The sequence below is a fragment of the Apteryx rowi genome, unplaced genomic scaffold, assembly GCF_003343035.1.
Source record: "Apteryx rowi isolate R43461 unplaced genomic scaffold, aptRow1 scaffold_3, whole genome shotgun sequence".
Taxonomy (NCBI): Eukaryota; Metazoa; Chordata; class Aves; order Apterygiformes; family Apterygidae; genus Apteryx; species Apteryx rowi.
The window spans coordinates 1,660,466-1,679,215 of NW_020449418.1; the positions used below are offsets into that span (position 1 = coordinate 1,660,466).

An 18,750-nucleotide genomic window follows, 5' to 3' on the forward strand; every position below is an offset into this window, starting at 1 on the left:
GTTCTGCCCTGCCCGGTCCTGCCCCTGCCCTGCCTGTGCCCTGCCCATGTCCTGCCCCTACCCTGCCTGTGCCCTGCCCTGTCTTGCCTGTGCCTGTGCCTGTGCCCTGCCCCTGCCCTGCCTGTGCCTGTGCCTGTGCCCTGCTCCTGCCCTGCTCCTGCCCTGCTTGTGCCTTGCTCCTGCCCTGCCTGAGCCCTGCCTGTGCCCTGCCCCTGCCTGTGCCCCTGCCCTGCCTCTACCGTTCCCCTGCCCTGTCCTGCCCCTACCCCTGCCCCTGCCTGGCTGTTGGTGGGGCAGGCTGCCTGCGCCAGGGTGGCAGCGGGAGCCCAGGCCCAGAAAGGCAGCATGGAGAAGGCAGCGGCCCCGGAGAGGCAGGTCTTGCCGTATCGGCACAGCACAGAGGGGAACCTGTCCCCTTTTGGGGCTGCCACCCTGGGAGTCAGGGTGCACCGTGGCAGTGTAGTCGAGCGGTGTACCCACCGGCAGCGCCTTTGCTCTCCTGCCTGTTTCACAGCCGCTGCTGCTCTGCAGGAGCGGGCCAGGAGAAAAGGGGTCTCAGCTGCTATTTGTAACACACCCCCGCCTGGTCCTGGTGAATATATAGCGTTTCAAACCAAAATGTTCACTGTGGCCCTGATCCAAAGTCCACTGAGTGAACGACATTTTGCTGTGACTCCATTGTGCTTTGTAATTGTGCTTTATCACCTTGCCTCGGGGTCTGGGGCAGGCGGTCCCGAACCCCCCCGGCAGCTGGAAATGGCCTAAACGCAGGGATCCTGCACCCCTGCTGGGAAACACCCCGCGCTGGCGCCTCAGCTCCCGGCTGTGCCTGTCAGGCACATGGGCGCAAACTATTCCTGCAGGTGTTTCACTTCTTTACGCTTGAAAAGTGTAAAATGCCAAGGGTTGCTACTGTTAATATCACTCTTGATTAGAAAGAGAAAAAGGCCTTTACAACCTCCCTCTTGCCCCTCCAGTATTTGCAGGTGACACGCAGTAGCGCTTGGGGCAATAGCTTCCAGGGATATCGCCTGCACCGCGACAAATACAAGAAGGACGGGTCCGGCATCGCTGCCCTGCCGCCGGGCTCGGCTTGCCCAGATTTGATTTATAAACCTCCAGTTTAGGAGACCAGTGCTGGCAGCACTACGCAAGTACTGTGGCTTGTGACTCGTGTGCGCGTGTGCGTGCATGTGCCTTTCTTTTCAAGCCCTGTGCATCTCTCCGTCGCAAGCCCTGTTTCTCCTGGCCTCCTCAGGGCTCCCAGCTCCAGCCCCTGCAGCTTCGGAGCCTGGGAGCTGGGAGACTTGGCTTCTGTTCCTGGTTTTTCTCTGTTGCTTTGAACCGGTCTCTCTGGACTTGTTAAAATGCGACTTTTACCCGGTCTGGTCAAACACTGCTAAATCTACAGACTGCTGTAATTTTTAGTATTGTTATTTGTTAATGATGAATAAAGCACACGAAGTAGCCCAGGGCTATAATGCCTGCATAACGCATTCCATACAAATCCCCGTCCTGCTCTTACCTACTTCGGTGAAACCTACCGCCATTAACTGGCTAAAATGGTTGGTCTGTATTCTCAACTACTTGTTCAGCCCTTTGTTCAGCTCTGAAACTAGAAGATTATTCTTGGGTGAGTTTAAATGTTTTTACTCCTCTTTTAAACCTCTTAAAATAATATAAAACAGCTGTTGGGTAAATGAGAGCCAGTTCCCCTCTCTCCCTTTTTTTAATCACCGGCATGTCTTACAGCAGCACCAAACATTCCCCACAGCAGTCTGGGAGCAACTGGAAGGAACAGTTATTTTTTTCCCCATATATATTTATTCTGCTAAGGCTGCTTCGTTGTTCCAGCTGGACCACAAAAATCCCTTCCAGGCTCAGACTTGATTTACAAGGTCGCAACCTGGGAGCGAATTATTTATTTATTTACATGCTATTTACTTAACCCTGACTAAAGGCCACACACCAGCTTGGACCTGCTGCTTGGCAAACTATTCCCGAGCGTTCCCATGGACTTTGCTTTGCTGCTTGCCATCTGATGGACCAAAGTGCGACCTCCTTTGATGGGGAGGGAGGGAGGCATGGCATCTTCAGGGGCAAAGGGAGGCCTAATGCTGAAGGATTGTGGCTGGGGATACTTGTCTATCACAGGTACCTATGACACTGATGAGGAAACAAAAATGTGTCAGTCGGTCCTGATCTTCAACAGCCTGGTCACAGGAATAGTTGCTGCCTCTCTGCACTGAATCTTTCAGCAGGAAAGAACTCGGGACACTGGGAGATGGGGCTGCAGCTTTACTGTAAGTTGCTATAAATGCAATCTTCAGTGGATTTGGTTTGCAAGCCTTCACGTATGTGCTCACTGCCCCAAACCAAAGGGGGCAGAGGAGAATTTGGCTGATCAATCAAAAGTCACCTTTTAATTTTCCTAAACTCAGGCAGGCTGCATCATCTCTTGAAGTCTGTCCACATACAGACAACAGTTTAGAACAGTGGAGCTTTGGGACAGAACCAATTTTTTTTTCCAGATCTAGCTGGAACAGTTAAAGTAGTTACCAGCTCTGCTGTCCATTACAACCCCAAAGCCTTCACAGTTGAGAGACACTCTGATGGATTTTGTGAAGGTGTGTGCTCCATTTTAATGCAAAATCAGCCAGGTTAAAATCCGATAAAATCTTAAATGCCTTTCCCAAGATGACACTGATGGTGGGAAGCAAAGTTAGGAGTACCATCTCACTAATCTTGGAGCAACATCCATCCATCATGTGTTCAGACCTTTTATTGCTATAGTATCCCTATATGGTTAATAAATACCACAACCTAATCAATGCCAGCTCTTTGCCTATCAACCTGTCCTATCAGATAAGGATCTCTAACTGCTTTGCAAAGGAAGATAAGCTTAAAGATTGGAGAAATAAAGGAAGTTACTGTCTATCTAGTATGCAGTAAACCAGAAGACACATAATCATTGCTTCCCAATATCTTTTTGGTTCAACACACACCAATATGGAATGTCAGATCAGAGCTGGAGCAAGAATGTCTTTGGGAAACAATGCAACTCCAAAGGAAAAAATAAGTACATTTGCAATTTTTGTACAGAACATCCCTCTGGCTCTTGCAGCATAGAACAGCCACATAACTGTAGGATTAACCCCTTTCAGAGAGATACCTTTTGTAAATTGCCTTTAACTTGAAATTTGCTTGTGCTTTTGAATTTCAGACAACTCTTAACATGATTTTACTATAGCTCTTTGTTTCCATATTATTTAAGGATGTCAGGTCAAGAGAAGAGCATTCAAAACTGAAATGTATTGTTTCTACTTGCACTCCATATCACAGTTTTTAATGAACAACTAATTTATGTTTTCCCCTAGAATTTATTTAAAAAAATAAACAGTTGTAATTAGGTCAGATCAGTCTTATATTGCGCATAGGATAATAGATAGACCAACAGGAAGTCAACATCTATTGCATTTGAGGGACCCTGTTGGCATGAGCTGTGAAGCTTCAACATTTCAGGAACTGCAATGGGTTATCTAGGTATATTTTAAACCCTAGTCTTTTGAGATGCTTTGTACAGCTTTCCGTTGTCTCCTCACCTCTGTCCATGCAAAACAGACTGCAAGATGAAGGTCCTGTTGGGTGTGCATACATCTACATATATGGCACTGTTCTGGGAATGTCAATAGTAGCAGCACCAGGAGTGAGGGCTGGGAATGGGGGCTGGGCAGAGGAGCTAAACCTTGTTGTTGCAGCAGGCTGGGGCAGTGCTGCAGACAATGGATTTGTTGTTGTTAAACCTGTGTCCTGTGGACAGGCTGGTGACTTGCTGCTGGTAGCCAGGGCCTGGATTTCTGGGGGTTTCTGAGCTCTTTGTAGCATGTCTTGGCACTCTTACACAGCCTGCATGGTTGGTAGGAGAAGTAGGATGCACAGCAGAGAGGTGATGAATGTTTACAGAAAGAAAGATGGTGGAGTTAATAAATGAGAAGACTGAAGAGACTATTTTAGCTTATTGATGACATTGTAATCTCTTAATGCAGTTGCAGGAAGAAAAAATTGTCAGGGAGGGAGAGGAATAATTTAGATGAATACAAGAAGATTTATTGAGAGGTAATATGATGAAAGGGGAAATTTGATATGAATATCTGAAAGAGCTTTTAGGATGTCAAACCCATTAGGTTGCCAGAAGTAGCAGTGGATGTCTCATCACTCTGGCCTTTATAGTTAGATTTGACAAAACTCTAATTCTCAGCTTTGGATCAAACTGCACCATCTCTAAGATCTGGTCATTTCCAGCTCTTACTTCCAGCTTTAGCATGGTTTCCTACCATATCTCAGCAACCTGAGTCTTATCAAGTATCCTTCAGTTTTCCTAGTGCAAAGAAAAATAATCTCTCTGAGCTTTGCTACTGGGTAACCAGCTGAATTTAAGGAAGATTTACTGGAGATGTGGAGTGAAGGAATAGTTTGTCCCTGGCTATTAGGCTTGTATGGACAGAGCAGAGCTGGCCACCAACTGGACTGAACAGCTGCCTGCCCAGCACAAGGTGAGGCTGTGCTTGCAGGGAACTAGCCAGACACTTACAACCTGGCAGGATCTTGTCATCATTGTCCAGCCATGCCCTCATTGCAATCAAAATCAGGCATTACCGTTATTCATTTAATACAAACTTAAATATCAACTGTTTGTTCTTTTAGGCATTAGTTGAAGTCCACTGAAATGCTTGGAAGGCCTCCTGTTGATTTCAGTGAGTTATGCACTGTTGTCATTCTTCTTTCTCTGGAGAGCAAGAACTATGTAAAGGCAAATTAAAAATGCATTTGCTGTCATTTTTTCTTCTTGCTGTCCTCCTAAATCCCTTTGTAAACTCAGCATACATCCGAGAAACCATTTTGTGTTGGTTATCTAAACATTTTCACTAAAACCTAAACTGAAGGAAAGCAGATGAGAAACAACTTTTCAAGTCTTTATACAAAGTAATCAGGCTTCACCCTCTGTTTTGTCCCATGAAGAAACTGTCACTGGGCTATATTCTCATCAGACATTTGTTATTAGAGAAATAGAGACGTGATGGAACACTGCCACAAGATCCATGTCTCTTGTTTTTAAAATAAACATCTTGGCTTTGACTTGACATTTATTTTCCATAAATGCCTCAGCTTCAATTTGGCATTTCTGTAACAGTGGGAGACTGTTATCCTGTGACAACATGCAATTCCATTGACATTATCTCTTGATTATATGTGACAGTGCACCAAATACTGTATATACTTGCTTTTAGTCAAACAATGCAATAGAAATATAAAACAAACGTATTGAACAACAGAAGTGGCCATACTTTCCAGCCCTATACTGAGTGTTTGGCACAATAATTACATGAGATATGCTATGCAGTAGTATGTGCTACATTAGTAAGAGCACTCTGAGTTTAACTTGGTGCGTCCAAGGTTTTGAATGCCTAGTGACAATCCCTATTGACTTCTGAGCTGTAGTTGGTGCATTGGTTAGCATGTACAGGACCCACCATACCAACAGTCTGAAAAGCTCTGAATCAATCTGAATGCACACAGATAAGTCCTGCTGCTCTGAAAGACCCTGCCATGTTAACACAGATGTTGTTTAGAGCAGTTTTTCATCACAGGACCCTCTTACAAGCATGCTGATTCATTAATTCCCTCCAAGTGATTAAAGAGGTGCAATGACTCTCTGTCTTTTGGTCCTTGTGTCCTGAATTCTGGGTTGTGCTGTTTTTAAAAAGTCAAACCTCAGGAAAAGGTTGAGTTTGACCAGTGAGCTCAGCTCCATTCAATCGTTCCAAAATGGACTGTGGACTTCTTTTATTCCAGTGCCCTTTAGGGATAAAAATTTTGAAGATCCTTTATTTTTCTCTGTAGGATTGAACTCAAGTCTCTATTTTTCCAGTATTTCATGAGAATTGTGATGCTTTTTGTAATCCTATCCACAACTTAAATGTAGGGCCCTGGATTGAGGTCTCATTAGGTGAGCAAAGGAAAGGGCTGATTTTAGTCTGGAAATGTGTCTCTTTCAAAACATGGGTTTGGATCTGTATATGCTGAAGTTTGGACTGGGAGTAAAATTTCTGGCTCATGCCAGATATATTTATTTGTGGCATAGAAGTCTAAAGGAGTTACATCAATTTATGCTTGTTGATGAGCTTGCTCTTTGTCAGTCCCGCTGATAGTTTTCAAAATCCCCTCCTCACCAACCCCATGCCATATGCCTCATAGGACATCTGTAATTCAATTTTTGAGCATCTCACTCAGGAGAGATTCTTATTCCATCTTTCTCAGTGACACTTTAGAATTTGTGTGATCAGTCGGTCCCTGGACCGATGTCCCAAGGCATGCAGTGATTTTACCATTGTGTTACTCTTCATCCTGCAGGACTGAATTTTTTCTGGGTAAAAGCAATGCCCAAACTTTGCTAAAAACAAACTAGTTTTGGCATTTCTGGAAGCAGAGTTCCTTTTGCTGTTGATGCAGTTTTCATTAAGTTAATCCCCTAAAGCTATTTGACAGAACAGTTTTCATTTCAATCTGAACTAATATTAATCTAGAGCAATAAAGGGGCAATGATTAATCCAGATTATAAATAACATTTGCCTTTAATTGCTTGAGCTGCCAAGTCTCACTGTCTGCACCTATTCTTTCCTGACATCCAGAATCCCAGACAGAAACACTTGCACTGTGAGAAGAGCCCAAGACTGCCTCTTTTTTAAGCATCAGCGATTCCTTTGAGAGGGGTGGCGGAACATTTAAAGCAAGCCAGAAAACATTGCAGTAGTTAGAGTCTTTGTTTATACAGAGAGAATGCAGCCGAGAGATTAGAGTGGAGAAGTGATGACTACAAGTCCTCTGAGATTTTATTCCAGTCCATTCCCACTTCAACACACATTTGCTGCAAGCAGTTGCTTCATTTCTCCATATCTTAGCTTACCCATCTGTAAGATGAAAGTTGTTTGTTTCAGGAAATATCAGCTGATATTTTAATTGGAACAAAGAGCTAATCCTTTACAAGCACCTGTATATGTTCTGGACAGCAAAAAGACTGACTTGAGCAGAGGGGGTGTGGAGTCTAGCTCCAGCTGGCTGTGATGGTGGGTGGTAGGGGTGATTTTGATGTCTGGACAGCCCAATGTTSTTGGCTGGGCATCTTTAGATGTAGGACCAGAACTTTAGACTCTTTAGGGAAATGGGTTAGGGCTCCCACTCGGAGAAAAAATATTCTGGATATTTTTTTTTAAGCCAGAAAAGTCAATTGCAGTTCATACTAACTTAAGGAGGTACCCTGGGAAGGAGCTCTGCATGGCTGAGACTACATTACAACATGTGAAAAAGCTGGATGGTTATTCCTTTTTGGTGGCAGTAAAAGTGCCTTTTGAAGCTTTTTGGGAATGCTGAGTTCTAAGTTTTATTTTTCAAACCTGTTTGTCTTTCAGGAATTTCATAATGTTCAGTCACAAGGTTTTTCTAAGTAACAATTCTTGTAAGGTGTCTTAGTACCTTTTAAGCCAGTTTTGKTTTTTTTTGGTTAAAGGTAAAAACAAGCCTTGCTATTTCATAAGCAATAATTGCTGCCTGTTAGCATCCATCTGTAGCCTTGCACGTCTCTCAGCTAGCTATCAAACATACAACATTAACCTGTCATGCCACATACTCAAGTGGATACTATCTTTACTACACACTGAATAAAATAAAGCTACTTTGAAGTAATGAGGGATGTGCCCCTCCATAAAGTGTGTCAGACTACTGATTGCTTTTATTTGGTGCAAATAATTATAGGATTAGCTAAAAGAGGAAGAAGCAGTAGAATGCACATGTTGAACACTGTCAGCATGTGGCATGCAGAGCCATGTGGCATTCCTATTATCTGACATTAAAAAAGCCCCAAAGCTAACAGTTATACTGAAAATCCTTCCGTGGAAATCTATGCAGCTACTTTCACCTAATTCCATTTTTTTCTTTCTAACCTGTTGTTTTGGACCTTTCTGATATATACCTTTCATATCTAGTACTGGAAACAGCTGTGAAAGTCTAAACATCATTAACATCAACCTTAGATATGGTAAATGCATGTCATTCATTGAGTGAATGCTCCTATGGTTCAGTTGTCAGAGAATAAACTCTTGACTCAGATCTGGGTAAACTAGCTTGCTGCCAATTAATATGTGTTGCACTGGTTGACTTGCAGACCACTGGAGTCCTCTGGCAAGTGGGAAAGGAGAAGTGCTAGTCCTGTTACACTTACTTCTTTTAAACATATTGTTGCAGGCCTGGCTCTGGTCCCAAAGCGATCAGTGGTTAAATGTTATGTTTACGTCCATAGTTTTTGAGGAGTGTTGACTACCCGCAGGCTGTAGGGCCTTCCAGGTTAGATTTTGTTATCAGTATTCAGCATCCCCAGGGGGATCAGCTGTACGTGCTATGTTTTGGGACATTTGGATCAGTGCCATTTTCTCTATTCACATGCTTTGCTCACCCATTCCCACAAATCAGTTTATTGTGTGATACTTGTTACCAAGATTTCACAGGAGAAGGCTTTTGTTGTTATTTTCTTTATCTTTGTCTTAAAGAACCATAAACTTAAGAAGAAAGCTGCAAGCCTCATACCCAACCTGACAAGATACATAATTTATAATGAAATTTATGTGAAGTGAGTGAAAGGACTTACGTGGTTCAGCATCATTTTATATTCACTAAAAAGCACCTGTAATACAGCACTTTGTCTCTGTCTGGCTCACTAATCATGTAAACTTAGAATGATGTTTACTTTTGTAAAGAGGTCTAGCATTAGCTCCTTTGAAGATTAAGTGAAAAATTAGTGTTCAGAACTGCAAAGTCTGTTCAGCCAACTCTAGTCATTGGAGTAAAGATTGAACTCTTTGACAGAGCCATGGACCAGACTCCCTAGCTTGTGGTGTTAATGAGAGATGTGAACATAACCCTCTGTGCATATATATCTTCTTTCTCATAGCAGTGATTATAAACCACTAGATTTCTAAAAGACACTAAAATTCCAAGTATCCAGGCAACAACCTAGAGTTGAAGAAGGACTGAATTCAGAGATTCACCTCAATCAACTAATAAGACCCAAAATAAAATCCTGGCTTATTGTGATACAAAAGGAGTAAAAATAACTTAGAACATGACTGGCAAATCGTTTTATCAACATTTTATTTGTTTGTTCAGGTCTGAAGTGGTTGTTATAATAGACAGAACATTTCTATGATCCCACTGTTGAGTGCTGCCCTGAATGAATGAGTCAGAGTCAAGGCTTAATGTTACGCATTGCTCCTGCTTGCCTTTTCTTACTGGCTAGGAGAAATCCATCTGCTGACCATTTCTCTCTGGCCTTGCTACTGCCCATTTCGATTAGGCTATTTGTTGCCTATGGATGTTTTGCTCTTCAATGGTTTTGGACCATGGCATGCTCTTTTTTCTTTTGTCTGTCATAAAATCATGCTGAGATAGTGAGAAATTGCTTTGCTGTTCACCATTTTGCTTATCTATTTGTAAAAGCATCACTAATGATAAGTAATAGCATGTTTCTGATGCTGTTTAGATGCTTTCTGTTGGAAAGTGCCTCTTAGTCTGTATTTAGCACCAGATATATATGAGGAACCCCAGTTTCCCAGAGGTAAAGTGGAGAAACATTTGCTCTGTACTTATGAAAATCTGGCCGGAATTGAAAGCTATATAACCAGATCTTTCAACAAAATGATCATGTTCTTAATGCACAGCTGTCACTAGAAATGGAGCTGGACTGATCCTAGATCTTGTTCTTGGTCTGAGCATCTTTCTTTTTGTTATAACTTGGCCCAGTGTCCTTTTTGAGCTAAATTACTGTCCTGCATCTAAAATCCTATGCTGTGATGGTATTGGAATCTAACTATAGTCTTTGCTCAGAAATCTGCATCTGACTTTCTGTCTGTCATGGATTCCATAAACTCCTGAGCATAGAACATGATCCAGATTTCAACCCAGTGTTGGCAGCCCCGATCCCTCTCTACACCTTTCCTGACAAAGCAGTGCTTGTGGTGCAATCAACCAGTGACTTCAGAGCTCTTACACTTTTATTGTGAAGCTGGTTCCTGGAGCCCTCCCTCTGTGTGAACCAGGATTTGCTTCTCCTGCACAAGTGCCTACCTCCAGCCATGATGATGGCAACGTAATAAGATTCATCTCCGTTTGTTTAACATGACTCTGTATACCATGAATCAAGGAGCAAGATGCCCATCACACCTCACAGTTGCTTCTGCTACCCTATAGGCCTGCAACCTCCAGTGTTGGGCTGTAGTGTTAAAACTAGAGGAATGGCAGATGGGAAGCTCTGATCCAGCCTGGTAGTAGGCTAGCCCAAAACTCCCAGGGATTTTGGGAAGATTGGAGGGTACTTACCCCTTGCAAGATTAGACCATCAGTGAACACCTAATCTGAAAATTACAATGCCTTCTTGTCAGACTCCTCAAGCTATCATTAATTTAAACTATTTCACAAGAGGAGGGAAACAACACCAACGTTAATGTTAGTAACCTCCTCATCCTGACGCCTCTTCATTGAGATGTCCCAAGTTGAATAAAATGTATTTCTCTTGAAAAGACGTTCCCTTTGGCCTTTTTATGCCTAAAAAGGCTGCCTGAGTTCTTAAAACTGTATCTTTTTGACAAAAAAAGATGGAGCAAGAGGGACAGTCAATCAGTGTGGGTAAATCACCAAAGCTGTAGTGACATTACTGGAGCTAATCTGTTGATGTGGTTCTAGGCAGGTTCCTCCAATTCACAGCTTCTGTATTCTGGTTAGTTTTGCTGTAATTTATGTATTACCAAGAGCCTTGTTCTTTCACCCATAGTCACTCTTGGTCCCTGTGTGTATGGAAGAGCCATAGCACAAACAAACATGTTTAATGTCTATGCACAGTCAAGACAAAGTTTATGGTAAACAGAAAGTGAAAGCTGGAAGAAGCAGTTTGACCATGTTTCTCTGCTGGAACAGAGCACTGGAGAATGGACGATTCTCAAAATAAGAAAATGAAGGGAAAAGTATCAGAGGACAGGTCAGAAGGACAAAGGCCTCAGATATGGGTAGCAAAACTCAGGGGAAGATGAGATTTTTTGATTAGCCAGGGAAAGTTGACTGAAAGGTGGAGCGATAGAGATGGAGAGAGAGAGAGGGAAGGAGACAGAAGACTTCCTATTTCAGAGGAGAAGAGCCCAGGAAAGGGGATATGGAATCCTAGAAGGGCTCTGACCCAAATCTTGAAGAGCACTCAAGGATGATGAAGAAATAAAGACATTGTTACTACATTGTTACTTTAGTGTTTTTTCTTAAATTGAACATTTTCTGATGCCTAAAGTAAGGAGTGATTCATTTTAGAATCCTTTGGGAAAGTTTTGTGACTGTTGGTTCTCCCCTACCAAATATCCCAGGAGGGTCTACCTATAGAGCAGGATTTCTACAGAGTTAGAGGTCTAGAGCAGAGCAGGATTATTAAGCTGCTTGAGGATCCAAGGGGCTCAATATAACTCATGGAATTAAGGTTGCTAACCAGCAGGACTTCAGTGCCCAGTGAAAGGAACAAGGCCCTACACTCTAAAAACTTGCCTGTGAAACCAAACAAACCTAGTACCTGACTTTTTCTCAGGCCCAGATATTGATCCAGCCTGTTCGTCCCTAAACTTAGTGGCCTGGCAAATACCTACAAAGGGGAAACTGGTTAGTGCTTGTACAGTCATGACAGAGTACTTTAGCTATAGACTGCACAGACAGTGCACCTGTATCTAAATCCTCAGGCTGAAAGGACTCGAGGACCACGCAAGGGAGATGGGAGAAGGGAGGAATGAGCGCTGGTGTTGTGCTGGCCTGGGGGTCTTATTTCATCCTTTTCACCAGGATCTAGGCCAGCTTTGCTATGTAGCAGAGACACTTAACATTGCTCTGCCAGGCTTATGCTTCTCTAGTTTTGTTCACATTCTGGTGAAACAAAGTCATTCTTGAGTTTTATCTCAATTTTCATTGAAGGGCCTAATTTTCAATTCAGCTTAACTATACTTCCATTTTTCTCCTCCTGTTCAATCAGTGAGACACTTAATAATCTACAAATACCACGCTATGCCTTCAAACCAAATGCCTTTATGACCAAGTGACATAAATGACACCTACAAGTAATTCTTGATATACCTGCTGTTTATACACAATACCTTTGGGCAAAAAGGGAGATTAGCTTTTTCTTTTTAAGTTTTCTCCATCAGCTATTATAATTTATGCTTATAGCTCCTCACATGTGAGTAGCAGAAACTTGCATCTGCCAATAATTTTGTAATGTATTAGTAACAATGCTGTAACTAACTGCATAAAATAAATACTCTCTCTGCCCTCACAGGGTTTTTCTGAAGCTTAATAGCTGTGAACCACTTTGCAGTCCTCAGCTGAAAAGTCTCCTGTAGACAGAATAATATTACTGTTTTAAATAGCAGAACTATTATTGACAGACCTCTGTATTCAACCTGTTCTTGACAGTAACCACAGACCACTCACTGCAGCCTCTAAATCGGAAACTGCTAAGCTCCTAGTTAGCTTAGTTATTCTCACTCAGCAAGCACTTTGTTCCTTATGATTTATTTATCCCTTTATTCTGCAGTCTGTCCAGGAAAGAGTTTTGGTTTTTACACCTTAATCACTCATAATGATCCAAGGAATTTGTTTATGCAAACATATTTCAGGCCACAGGCTCCTTGCATGTTCTTTGCCTTTCTAATTGCTGTAAGTATTTGCTCTTCATCATTTGCTGTTCTATAGAACTCATAAATCACTATAAACTATATCATGTGACATTACTTTTGTTCTCTGACTGATGAGTCTCAAACCCAGGAAAGGCATTTCTAGAAGGCACAAGAGTGCTTTTAATATGAATATTTGGGCAGCTAGTTATTTCACACATCTCTGCAGCTCTCATTCTACTGTTTCTGAAATCACGGATTCATTCCCATGTACTTTTGGAGAAAGGGCTGAGGAGGGGACATTGCTCTTGAAACTCCTTAGTTCAGTTGCTACTCTTAGTTGTATTACAATGCAGTTCAGTTGTCCGAGTGAGATAGGAGTACCACCAACTCTGGCACCTGCTAAAACAAGTGCCCTCCTAAAGAGCTAACAGGCTAGTTAGTTAGCAGTTAGGAAGGGAATAAAAGTGACAAACAGGTTAAATGACCTTCCCACTGGCATCCAGAAGGACTGCTGTAAAGGTAGGACCAGAACTCACAGCTTCAGCACCTCAGTCCGTATTCAGTCTATTGGATTACTACCTACTGATTCCACTAAAGTTTTATTTTTCTTATTGTACCTTTTTCACACTTCCTGCTCTTCTTATTCTTGGTATTAGTTACCATACAATGAAATAACCTTTTTGTGGGAGTAGGGCTTAGGTGCTGGGGCCTTTGTTTCTGTCAGTGAAAAGGTCTAATAAGCCTGACATGCTGTAAGGTTTATGAAGGGTGGTGACCACTACTACACACGCATCAGAAGCAGGAGTGTTGCATGCAAGATGTAAAATAATCCCTCGACTCTATTCAAGGCCTAGAAAATCAATGCCTGGCATCACTCTATTGGCAATGCCTGTGTCCAGATTTGGGTGCCAACTTTTAGAAATATGTAAACCTAGTGGAATGATCCCAAAAGCAAGCAGTGAGAATGATCAGAGGCCACTGTGATTCAAGTGGAAGGACTGAAAAAACTGGGTTTGTTCACTCTAAAGAGAAGATTAAGGGGGCACATGATGACAATCTTCAACTATGTAAAAAGTTCCTGTAAAGAAGAAAGGAGTAAACTTTTCTCTCCATCCCCTGGATATAGGACAAGGATGAATGGACATAAATTGCAGAAAGAGACATTTAAGTTGCACATTAGAAAGATATTTTATCGGTAGAGATGGTTAAACTCTGGACTATATTGCCTGGGAACGGAGTAGAGTGTTTAACCATTAAAATTTTAAGAAGATGTTGAGAAGTGTCTGTCAGGAACTATGTATATAAAACTAAACCACTTTTGGCATGGGGGGGATGGACCATATGACTGATGGATATCCCTTCCTGGCAAGTTATGAATGTTTGTTTAGATGCATTGTACAGGTAAAAATGCAGGATGCATAAACAAGAAGGCAGATATGTAAAGGGCATTAGGCTTCTCAAATGCAGGTAGCAATTGTCAGGATTGTAAGAGGACTTTTGCAGAAAATTCTCATCAATATGACCTATAAAATATGATCCTGATTCACCCACCTAGCTTTGTGCACTTAAGTGAGGTCTCCAAATTAGAAGCGTCATGGAACTTCAGAGTTTAGACTTCTTCTATACATAGTAAAGAGATATAGTGATTTAGGCCACTCTTTAACTCTTTGTGGAGAAGCTTTTACCTCAAGTTAACTAGTGAGGGAGCCCAGTTTCCTACTTTAGACAATTTGTTTAAGTGCCTAAAGTTAAATGAATGGGCCTGGGCCTTACTGACACTGTGACTCAACAGCAGACCCAGTGGGTCCTATGTCACGGACTCCAGTCTCTGCTTTCATCATTGCTTTTCAGTTTACATGCTATGTTCAACAGTGAATATTTGCTTTACAGAAGTTTGAACAACCTTAGCATAATACATATCTCCTGTTCCCCAGGGAGGTTAATGATTTGTTTACTGCAACAAACTTTTTCATGAATTGCCCTTTGAATATATAAAAATTATTTTGAAGGCTTTTCACAGAATCACAGAATCACAGAATGGCTGAGGTTGGAAGGGACCTCTGGAGATCATCTAGTCCAACCCCCCTGCTCAAGCAGGGTCACCTAGAGCACATTGCACAGGATTGCATCCAGGCGCGTTTTGAATATCTCCAGAGAAGGAGACTCCACCACCTCTCGGGGCAACCTGTTCCAGTGCTCGGTCACCCTCACAGTGAAAAAGTTTTTCCTCATGTTCAGATGGAAGTGTCTGTGTTTCAGTTTGTGCCCATTGCCTCGCGTCCTGTCGCTCGGCACCACTGAAAAGAGTCTGGTCCCATCCTCTCGACACCCTCCCTTCAGATACTTGTACACATTGATAAGATCTCCTCTCAGCCTTCTCTTCTCCAGGCTAAACAGGCCCAGCTCTCTCAGCCTTTCCTCATAAGAGAGATGCTCCAGTCCCCTAATCATCTTTGTAGCCCTAATCATCTTTGTAGCCCTTTCCAGCTAAACCATTTTTCTTGTAAAAAACCCCAGCAATGACTAACATTTTACGTAGTAGGTCATAATCCAGTGTAAGTGCTAAACATCCAGGTAAATGGGAAATAGATTTCAGTCTCAGTTTTCAGCGATTCATTATAAATATGAGAAAGTGGAGTGAAAAACTAGAAAAAATGCCATGGCAACTTCTTAATCATCTGACTGTACTATCAGGTAAAAAGATGTAGCATCAAAAAAGTGTATCTATAACATCATTACTGTAGATTAAGACAATATGGGGGATTTTTCTTAGGTTAATTAGCACCAAACACTCTCGTAGCAGCCTGACTGTCTCGAATGATCTCTCTGTAGTTAAAATTGGGAAAAGCATGGACTTGAGATTTAAAAGCAGAATCAAAACACTTGTGTTGTGAAAGCTGTTGCAGTCTCTTTCTGAATGGTGGGACTTTGTAGCAGCACAGCCTGGAGGCCTGTAATACAGCACATGCTAAACCCATCGGTGCAAAGGGCATGCTTTCACCGTCCCTGTTCCAGGCAATACTGGAATGCTGACAGTATGAATGCAAAGCATGCTTCTGATTTTAGCCTGTCTTCTCAACGGAAGGAGGCTTACAAACTCACACTGTCTGTGATATGTGTACATGTCTATCCTTCCTCCTGTTGGCCAAATTCAACTGAATTTGACAGAGGATGAGAGACCTCCGATAAAATAAGCTCCTACAATTTTTAATCGAAGTAAGAGTTGTGTAGAGCGAAGAAAGCCTATTAGTACCTCGCTTAGGGAAAGACAGCTGCAGAGCTCTTAGTAGATACTTAGTAGATATTAAAAATCCACATAGCACAGACCTGTTGATATCAGGCTTCCTCTAGTTCTAATTTTCACAGGAATAATTGTTTAGAAGAGATTTGGTTGGCATCTAGAGGCTCTGCTGCCACCTACTCCTGGTCTCCCTACCCCAAGTTTTTGAACCCATCTATTTCTTATCGACAAAGAAAAGAAGAGAAGGAAAAACATCTCCTGGGAATGACATTTCCTTGTGCTGTATTTGTTTCCCCCACGTAATCTTTATGTCATACTCACTCCACCTATCATTACAAATCAGAGTTGATTTTTTTTTAATTGTCAGCTAGCCAGGTCTACTCGATACCTTACAATTAAGCTGTTTGTTTCTTCCAGCTCTATAAACAGTGAAGCTCCTGGACTCAGCTAGACCGTAGCTACTGCTGTTACGCTGCTGTAAAGGCATGAACTATATCAGAGCACAGCTTGCTATTGCAGCTGCTTTGGCTCCAGAGGGGTGTTTGTGTCAGTAAACTAATCGCACATGACTTGGACAAGAGGCAGGCAGGGAGCAGATAAGGGTCTGTTTTTGCAGAGTCCGTTCTTTGTCCGTGACTATGTTTTGGTGAATGAAATCATCACAGTGCAGACAGCAGTGTGACTATACAGGAAAGGAGGCCACTAGCCCCTTAGTTACAATCCCCACTAGGTTGTGTGCTCCCAGCTTTGGACAAGTCATTTAACCTTTGTGTGGCTCCTCTTCTCAAAGCCCTTGACATTCTGCACAGCCAGCAGAATGGCACATTTCTTAATGGCAACTGGGAATCAAAAAGGAACTTCAAAGTGAGAAGTAAAAATAACTGGAAGGCTTTGGTGGCCAAATTAAGAGGTAAGACCCCAGTATTCACTTGTGTAGTTTAGGTGAAGTGGGGTATGTTCTCAGTATGGAAATTATGCTTTCACTAGAGATGAAAGTCAACCTCCCATTGAGATCAGAAGAGCTGGACTCCCTCTCCAGTGCCTGGATGACCAGCATAAGCCATTCTCAACAGCAACAGTGGGTGAGCCTGTTAAGCTCTGTTAAGCCTCAAAGTAGGTGCCCCTTTAGAACAGGATCTAGCTTTGAAAATCTGACTGCATGTGTGCTTAATTTCACAGGAAGATGATTGCAGGAAGGAATGTGGAGGGAAAGAAATAAAATAAGCCCCATATGACAGATACCAGTCCCATTGTACTACTGAAGAGGCCTACAGCGAACTGCTAGAGAAGAACTTGTATGAAATGCAATGAAGTTGGTAACATAATGGGAGATGCCCTGAAGAATGGCTTTAAGTAAGACACCCGAATATATCTAGGCCAATTGAAGAATGAGGAGGAATACCAAGCAACCCTTCCTGCTGGTGAGATCTACTAGACTAGGCTCCATCATTACAGAATAGACAGAACAGAAATGTGATCAGTCATACTCAAACAGAAAGATATAGACTATTCCTACTCTTGGGAATTCAACATAGCAAGAGCTATCTGCTTTGAGGGAGATAGAAACAAAACAGAAGCTAGAGGAGACTAGCTACAGATTTATTTTTGCAAAAACAGCAGATGCATGGAAGGGTTGACCTACACAGTATATTAAATATAGCACTTGGCCTTCATCACTACTTATTGTTTGATATGTCTTCTCTCCACAGCTCAGAAGCATGAATCCTCATCAATTAAACAATGCTGGATGTAGTTTTAAAACCCTGCTCCAGAGCCACATCCAGAAACTCAAGACAACTGGCTATATCTGAGCCAGTGGATTTTGACTTGAAAACAAAGAAAAACCCTCCTATGAACTGAAAGGTCTATTGCTATCAGTTTGTCCTCATTGAAAAAGAACCATTATCTGCTTCCTTAGGGTCAAAGGCAAATAATTTATGAATACAAGAGAATAAGGATAAAGGAATCCTCCAACCAGAGGACTATACATTTTGAGACAGCCTGTTGTTGTCAGATCGTGGCATGGTGTTCCCATTGTCACTGGTCTGATTAAACAGGGAAATTGGTTAAAAAAAAAAGAAATAAATAAATAAAGCTCAGAGTTTTTCATAGGCACTGGCTTCTTGCAGCAGTTGGCATTCAGTGTTGGTATTCAGTTATGGCTGTCAAACTTGCACATTTTCCCTTCAATTTCACCTCGCATAGGATGTCAGGATGAGCCAAAGTGGAATGGAAAGAAAACAAGGAGTGGCATGAAGGTGATTGAGACAAATCTCTGTTGTCATAGTACTGATATACAGGACTAATCCACCCATACCGTTCTCACTGACTTGGATACATAAACATGACAATATGTTTAGGTAATTCATTGTCTCTCAGCCTTCCCTTTGCTGCAAGATACTATAGTTTGATGGACAAGGAAAATCCTGTTTTCTGGGTAGCTTGTTTCTTTCCCATCCTCAGTTTCCCCATTTGCAATTGAAGAAGCTATTTTGGCCTACTTTATATATACTATATGAGCCAGGGATTATGTTCCAATGGGCAGGGGGGTGTCCTTCAATAATGGAATCATGGTTAGTACTATAATATGGCTGCTATTCTTCTAAGCACTGAAGACCTCGTCTAAATTATAGAAAAATGTCAGTGATTATGTTAATAAATATGACAAACCCAATGTGTTTTTAAATAGCACTTCACAGGTCAGACTGGCCTTCCCCAAAATTTTCTCTGAACCTACAAATAGGACAGTTAACAGCTGGCTGG

At 42.1% G+C, this 18,750-nt stretch overlaps 1 long non-coding RNA gene across 1 annotated transcript; it reads left to right on the top strand.

The window, feature by feature from the left end:
• Window positions 1-16,650: 16,650 nt before the first annotated feature.
• Window positions 16,651-18,094, top strand: LOC112968048. Its single transcript, XR_003254195.1, has 4 exons — window positions 16,651-16,897; window positions 16,975-17,069; window positions 17,167-17,408; window positions 17,697-18,094. It is a non-coding gene; the product is annotated as an uncharacterized LOC112968048 (long non-coding RNA).
• The last annotated feature ends 656 nt before the right edge of the window (window positions 18,095-18,750 follow it).